The sequence below is a fragment of the Gopherus evgoodei genome, chromosome 21 (assembly GCF_007399415.2).
Source record: "Gopherus evgoodei ecotype Sinaloan lineage chromosome 21, rGopEvg1_v1.p, whole genome shotgun sequence".
In the NCBI taxonomy this organism is placed as follows: domain Eukaryota; kingdom Metazoa; phylum Chordata; order Testudines; family Testudinidae; genus Gopherus; species Gopherus evgoodei.
Genome location: NC_044342.1, coordinates 3,129,388 through 3,137,901, shown reverse-complemented (window position 1 = coordinate 3,137,901; position 8,514 = coordinate 3,129,388). Strand labels below are relative to the sequence as shown.

The 8,514-nt window shown below is 41.3% G+C and overlaps 1 pseudogene; it reads right to left on the bottom strand.

The window, feature by feature from the left end:
• Window positions 1-3,361: 3,361 nt before the first annotated feature.
• On the bottom strand, window positions 3,362-3,862 carry LOC115637823 (annotated as a pseudogene).
• Window positions 3,863-8,514: the final 4,652 nt, after the last annotated feature.

Genomic DNA, 8,514 nt, shown 5'->3' with positions numbered 1-8,514 from the left:
CAGGGGGCTGGGTTTCTGGAACACAAGGTTTTGAGCTCCTGTGCAGCCATGGAGTTGTTATAACTCTTACCCTTTTCCCAGCGTAAATTACTCAGCTCAGACTGTGATACTGGTACCATTGCTGTACGTGAGGTGGGGATTCTGGGCACACTGTTTATCTAGACATGTCTCACCTTGTGGATCTAAAATACAAAAGGCATCTCTTGCTTTCTCTCCCTGACCACAGCCATGGAGAGATCCAGAAGTAAGAGTACGAATAGAGGATCCTCATCCAAGGACCAGAGATAATCCAGCACTCAATGTGTATTCCACATCTGATAGGCGGAATACCACACAGTGGCAGTAACTAAGTGGAATTGGATAGGGTTCTTTTAAGCTTTTCATAGGCATGCTTCAGAAAGAGAGGTTATGTATGGGGAAGTAATTTGTGAGATTATCTGCATCTAGCAATGGTTTCTTAAGCACCATTTAGACTATTGCATGCTTTAGGATGTGTGGTAAACTTCCACTTCTTAAAAAGAGTTAATGATATCGGTTACTAGCATCCCAGAGGCTCTCAACTCTCCTCCATCAGAGAAAAAGGGTGTGGATCACAGTCACAGGTGGTGGCTGGAATTCTGGCAGTGCTATGAATGCGACAAATTCTGAAATAAGAGGTATTGGGTTATTGGGCCTGTGTTTGGTACGTAGTCCTTGGTGTCCAGTCAGGCCCTCTTTGATGTGGGCCGTCATCTCTGGCAAGTAGGCTGATCATTCCTTGCAGCAAGAGTCGTTGGGTTTTGGAGTCAAGTAGAGGTGTTCAGTGGAGCATGAATTAGCAGCTGCTATGGCAGCAGAAAAGTAGACTCTCTTGGCCTCTTCCACTGTGTGGATGTGCATGCCCAAGAGACAAGGATTAGGTCTGAGGTTCTGATGGAGGTCACTGATTCTAATCCAGTTGACTTTAGATTGATGAGTTGCAAAAAAAGAGAGGAAAAGGTCTATGGTGCTGGCAGGTTATAAAACATTTGCACTGAAGTTAATCTCTGTATAGAGCATCTATTTCTCCTCAGTTATATCTTCATCTGTATCTTAATTGTCCAGGGCCACCCGGGGGGGGGGGGAATAATGGGGCAATTTGACAGAGGCCCCAGGTCCTGCAGGGACCCCCATGAGAGTTTTTCAGGGCCCCCGGAGCGGGGTCCTTCGTCTGCTCCAGGGGCCTCAGAAAAATCTCATGGGGCCCGGGCCCCTGGAGCTTCTCCTACTCCGCGTCTTCGGCGGTGGGGGATCCTTCCACTCCGGGGCGGAAGGACCCCCCATTGGCGAATTACCATCAAAGCGGAACCCACCGCTGAAGTGCCAGGTCCTGCTTCGGAGGTAATTCGCTGGCAGGAAGGGGGGTCTTCGGGGCGCTTCGATGGTAGGTCCCGGAGCGGAAGGACTCCCTCCACCAAATTACTGCCGAAGCAGGGGTCCCCCACCGCCGAAGATCCCAGGCCCCCTGTATCCTCTGGGCAGCCCTGGGGGAGGGTGCACTTGACCCAGCTATCAGGAGCTATGCTGTCTGGCACACAAGAATGAATTTAGTCTAGGCTAGACACATACAAAGGAGTCAGCTGCGGGGAAGGAGAGGACATGCAAATCTGCTGGGAATGCATGTGCACACACACTTAAAGGGGGGACGATTGCTTGTAAATATATTGTGGAGATGAGCTGGATACATGGGATTGTAATTGATTTTAGGTTGGGGGTGTGAATGCAGGCCAACCTGATTTTGCGGGGGTATAGATAGGCTGGTTACAAATGAGTTTAATTGGTGTGTTTTTGGCAGGGCATGCAAACTTGACTGGTAGGGAGAGAACACCAAACTAGCCTCTCCTTACATATCCATCTTCTACACCAACCGACCACAACTACCGATGTTGGGAAAAAATAATCTAGTAAAGGGTAGAAGAGGAAAAAGGGGTAGAGACCCGTGTGGTCTGTTACAGTGGAAAGACTAATGATTACACAGTTCATATTTTTTTCATGTGGAAGACCAGTGAACTTGAGATTCATCAATGTATTTAAGTGTGTTCCCAGCTTGAAGCACGAACTTCAGTGGGATGGGTCTCATGTTCTTAAGTACTTTCCGGAATTGGAGTTTTAAGGATGAACAATACAGAGTTGGAGTTGGTTTGGTTTGGGGTTTGTTTTTGTTTATATAGGTATTTAATACAAATCACTACTGTTGGAGGCTCCCATTTTGCATGATATAATATTTTATTTATAAGCAATAAATACCAATGATGTCATAAATAAGAATAAATAAATAGTAAACTGACATAAATATAGTGTTACAAATCCAGTAAAATGATCTGAATATATTTCCACAAGGCACAAATAGAATAAATAGTAGCAACAGCTTATAAAATTCCACTGCATCTCATTTTACATCATGTATAAAATATTAATGTATTTCAGTTACTATTTTTAAAAGGTTGGTATTTTAATATCTAAAGTTTGTGAGTTTGTTCCAGTTCACGTGTTATGCTGTTTAACTGTGGTTATACTTCATGTTACAGTTCAGAGGTGAGATTTGATCAGAGAAGAGTTGAACCACAGAACTATATAGCAAACACATAATGTCAACAATGTTTAAGGTCCAACCCTTTCTTTTAAAATTCTTAATTGTCTTGTAACTATTTTGCATCAATAGCCTTCATTTTTCATTTTAAACACTGAGTAAATGAACAGAATATTATCACATGAAATGTACTTTGTGCAGTTGAAATTCCACAATAGAGTGAATGTATTGCATAATACGTCAAACGTCATGGAGTGTTAGAAGTGACTGTGGGAAGAATCAGCAGAGACGAGGGATTCCATTGCATCCTCCTGTTTTAACCTCAGTAGTTGCAGCATCCAGAGCTGAAATGAAATAGGAAATAGTTGAAACACAAAGGGAAAAAATATAATTTTCATTGAATTGATCTCAAAACCTTAAATGAAAATAACTTTTCCACACATAAGCTCGCAAGTCATTTAGTATGTCAATATTTTTTAAAAGTCTCTAGGAAGCTTCTCAAACCTTGGAATACTAGAAATAGTTCTCATGGGGACAGATTAATTAATAGCAATGATGATAATCATAGAAACACACTACATATGTCGAAGTTAGAGTACTTTGTGGTGTGGGAGGGAGGAAAGTATCATTATCTGATGACCAGAGTGCTGGTGAGGTGCCTGAGGATTCCACATATGTGTACTTTGTTGCTTTTTACAGATCCAGACTAACACGGCTACCCCTCTGATAGAAAATATCCACTATCTCTGTTCAGCTGTAAAAATTATACTAACGTTAGGTCATTAACTACAGGGAAAAGCTTGGTACTGTACCTTAGTTACTAAGGCTTCTGTGGAGTTTGTCAGTCAGTTCAAAACATCTGGGTATTTCCACGCGAATGATCTCCCAGGCACACAGGCTGTATTGCTTTTCTTTCAGGAAAGCATCTATCCCCTGAAAGTATTGTTTCACTCTCCAACTGGTGTGCTGGAGGTCCTCACTTTCTGGGCTGGTTAAGTCCTTCTCCATCTGTGCTTTCAAACACGCCTCCAGCTGCTGAATTTGCTGGTAAAGTCTATTTTGGAACCTGACTATAGAAATCCCATCCCAGGTACTTTAGGTGAAGTTTTTGCTAAAGATGTTGAAGATCTCTTGGAGGATCTCTTGCATTGCTATCTTGGCATTATCCTTCTGGAATAATGGGACTTGGGAAACTTCCTGGGTGGGTTTGAAAGCTGTCCTTTCACGTATGCATTGTGAGGGGAAAATTCCACTCATTTTCTTCAGAAGCTCCAAGCTCTCTTTGTTCACTTTGTTCTGCTGGAAGTGAAGCATGGTAAAGAGCTGAGATGAGATTTCAATGGAGAAGAGCAGTGTGAGGCAAACATGCAGCAAACACCTGGAGGTCGTGATGATGTCTATCCAGTCCTTTTCTTTGTGTGGAACCTTGAGCCTGGAGTTTGCTGAGGCTCCTATGTAGATTGTTGTGTCTTTCCTTCATGTCTCTGAATTTAAGTATTTGGTTGGAGAATGTTTCTTTGATCATTTTCTGTTTACAACATTTTCCTTCTTGGAGGTTTCAGAGTTTTTCTTTCTGTTTTTCTTGCTGTTTTCTAGTTTTTACTACGTTTCCTCCTCCTTTTTTGTGAAAGTGACCACCCATGACAGTACACAACCCTGCTAACTCATGTTGGATCCACACATATACAGCCTTTTTATCATACATCAATTTTTATAATATAAGAAGATCATCCACAATTCCAAAATGGTACGGAAAAGACCTCAAAGTCATCAGCCAGTACACTTCCTATTCATAAACTCCTTCATTTAAGAGACAGAAATAGTTTAGGAATATTTAAAGGTTGCTAGACATGGAGGAAGTAAATATGGGAGGAAAGAGTTAGTCCTGCCAGAAATATTGGCAAATCTCAACTTTAACCATTTCTTCCAATTTAGAAGGCACATTTAAAATGTAGACAGCACAAACCATCGGTATTTTCCTTCTGTGAAACCACAGGAGCTAGAATGCTCTGAGAAAATGAAACCTTAACTCATTGTTTATTTCCAGGTCTTTATATACATACTGTAGCTGATGAATAGTTGCAGTTGGAAAGTGTGAATATCATGTCCTGTTGATCACTCCAATAGTGACAACAGTGAAAATTTGAGACTAATTTATAAAACAGGATGAGCAATTAGTATAGTAACATGCTAGAGAGGTACCCACATGGATGACTATGATTTATAATGTGGTCAGAAGGAGGTTAGGCAGAGAAGTCCCATTATGTATTTTTTACCAATTGTGTCCCTGGGATGAAAGAATTCAAATAATTAAAAAATAAAATAAAATTCAGTGTTCACCATTTTTGCTGGTTCCTTCTCTTTTAACATTTGCCTTCTCCTCAGTTTGGGCAGTAAAATTCTTCTAGTTTATTTAATTCTCTTCACTTCCTGTGGTCACATTTCATTGTCTGGTTCTTAAATCCTAGCACAGACTTTTGTGCTGGAGTTTCCATCATGGCAGGGAAATGTGTTTTAATTCTAGAAGAAAACACTGAAATTAAATAAGAAAAATTACATGAAAAATCCATGAAAACATTTTTGTGCATACTAATTTGGTTAGAGTCTCCCAAGTCTTCCTGCACTTTTATAAGAAACTTGAGATTTTAGCTTCAAATTTTTGAAAGACACTCTGCAAAGCAGAGAAAATAGACTTACCAGAGCCACCAGATTGTCCTGGGTTATGCTCCCCATTCTCCCATGACTTTCCAGGGGTGTTGGGCATCTGTATTCCACACCAGGGTGAAATACCAGGGGAAGATGTGGCAGGATACTGAAAGCAAATGCAGTATATGAATGAGACCATTCTTTTTGTCACTCTTATTACTTGAAGCTTTCCACCCCCGGCACCCGTTGTTCAAGCCTGGGGCAGCCCTGGCAAGGTGGCTGTAATGGAACCACACTGACAGGGACTGGAAGGCGGGTCTGACTAGGCCCTAGAAGTGATGCAGCCACTTGGGTGCTCTGTGTGGAAAGATTTTGTGTTCTGTGCAGAAACCATCACATCATCTATTTCTATGATGAAAGTGGGGCAAACTCTTTCCTCCTGCCTGCTAGTGAGATGATAAGGGTGAGCTTAAGTGGGGATGTATTAGTTGTGTTTTCCTCCCTTTTTATCTACCTGTGATTGGCTTTCCCACAGGAAGACCTAAAGTCATAGATGATGGATAACATCACATAGCTCTTAAGAACATTAAAAGGTTCTTCTACGTAGCACAGCTTAAAAACAATGTGATGGAATGATTGTCTGGAGGTTCTCCTCTGCACTGTAGGGGTAATGAAGAAGTTAGACGTTGAAGAAGAGTTTGTTTGGCTCCCAGGTGCAATATGACCAGATCAAGGCCCCACTCTACCCACTCCCCGTAATTGAGCTTCCATTTCAGCATGTAGCCGTGGATATTCTGGTCCTTTCCATAAGAAGACACCCAGAGGAAAGCTCTATGTACTGACTTGCTTGGCCGCAAGGCCAGGGCCACTGCTGCCTCTGACCGACAGTTTCATAAAGATGTGTTCAGCTATTGAGGGTCTAATCCTCCCAGAAGAAATGGAATATTGTCATGGTGTGACGTTCTGTACCTCCACCACTCAGGCAGTGAAGCTCCCCTCCCACTCTTAGAGCCATAACTGAGTCCCATATGCATATATTTGTTATAACATTGCATTGGCCATGAAGCATCACTTTATATTGCACATGCTACATTGTACATGTACATTATACTTAAGATCATATTTCCTTTTGTAAAGATGTAACCACCTTATGTAAAATTGAGCAAAATCCTTAAAACAGTTCAGGCACATTATGTGAGGAAAATATACACACTGAAAATGTGGTTACAGAAGTCTTTCTCAGGCCTATGTCCTTCAGTCCTGCCTCTCAGGATATAAGATACTCTAGATATGCTATAAGCTGTACAAAGGGAGACTGTCTCTACTATGTAAATAGGTGAAGTGGTCTAAGACATACTTGCTTTTCTTGGGCAAGACCCCACAAGTTCAGATGACATGTTTTTCAATTTTGCTCAATTTTGCTGTGTAAAAGAATGAAAGCTGGCACCTCCTAGAGTAGAAAACCTCCCAAACATTTTAGAAACTAATTAACCACTACATTAAGTCACACATGCTGCCCTACCCTCTGTTTATCAATGAAAGCAGAAGATAAGCAGAATAGCTGTACTGTGCTGAAAGCAGGGTGTGTGCTGGGAAGTCTCTATGCCTCTTGGACTCTGTCGTGCCTTTCTCTGCAACAGAATGGAGGGCTGCGGGTGTAGCCACTAGACAGGTCTGTGCTGCAGTAGGTGACAACCAACGTATGAGGTGTATAGGAACCTCATTTGTCTGTACCACAAGAGCACCAGTGCAGCTATTCCATGCCAACCCAGCAGGCTAAGGGGTTAAAAATTCCACCCAAAGCAAGTTGTTTTAGATTTGTTGAGAGGTGGCACCATTTGGCCCCATGTGTTCTGTATTTCTTGCCTCATTTTCTTGCTAAGGATATTTGCATACCATAATCTTCCCCTTTCTCTGACCTAATAACTTCCATAGCAAGTTGTTTCTAATGTCATAAGCAGTGATGACATGTGGTAGATAAGCAGCAGTAGATGAACTTAAGATGTACAATGTATAGCATGTTCTCAAGCTTAAGAAAAAAAGCTCAAGTGTTGATTTGTTTTTAATCCTTATTTACAACCTTTTACCAACTTTTTCAAATGTATTTGAACACATTGGATTAGAATGAACAATCCTGGATCCTTGGATAATTAGGGTAGTTTAATGACTAATAGCAATGGAAACCAAGTGCTCCACCTAACAAAGCAATAACTTGGGAGTTCTCAGGACTAGGCAGATACAGGGCCAGAATAAGGTGTGGTGATCCTTTCCCCAAGTACAGGGTATCTATCTAGTGCTCAAGAGAATGTTAAACAGTGCAGTCCAGATGCCTCACACTACTACATTGCCCAAGGAAATGTTGTTCACAAACAAGGGGGCAAAGCTATGCACCAGCTAATGCATTCCAAGTTGCTAATACATAGTTGTCATCTTCTGCACAGGGCATAATGTATGTGCGTGGCCATGAACTAAAAATGCTGCATGTTTGACTAATGGCAAAATTGTCAATTCCATATCCATGCCATCTTATTTTATCCTTTTGTCTGAGCACTTTTCCTTGCCTAATTCTAAAGCAAAGATCAAGCAGAATGCACGCTAACTGTTCTGAAGCACCAAGGCAAATCAGTTTGTTGTCAAAACTGTAAAACCGATATGGAGTGAGGCTAACCCAGATAGGATCCCATACTTTATTGCATTTGATAATGTGCCACATAAGATTGAAAATGGTGGTATATTACACTATAATACAAACAAGTAGCATCATGGTTTTTCTTTATTTCCCAAACTTGGATGACCTGCTGAGGGGGGAAAATTGCTCTAATGAAAACACTAGAGGTTAGCATATAAACTGTAGACACTTTACTTTGACAGAATAGGCAAGAAAAACATTGGCCCAGCCAAAGCATAGAAGCAACTTGATGTAACCTCTCTTCAAGCAGGCCATTTTAACTCTTCACTTTTACATACTGTCTTCAGAGGCTTTATGTAAACTGCCCATCAGTAATGACTAAACTGGGAAAAAGCATAGGATAGAAAAAGCAGATGTAGATCATCCAAATAGACTGTTGTTGCCTAGTCTGTTGGCATCTACAGGAAACCAAGAAAGTCAGCAAGGCCAGAGGTGGCACCAACTCTTTTCATTAAAAAAAAAAATCCCATTTTTAGACCTGCTCATGAGATTTTGGCTACTTTATAACTGGACCTGGAAGAAGCACACCTACTGATTTTTGGATCTGTTTTTGATTCTTAACCGTGTAGGAAATTCATATCCCACCTGTCAAAAAACACAGAAAGTGAAATACATATTTTTCTTGTGGTGG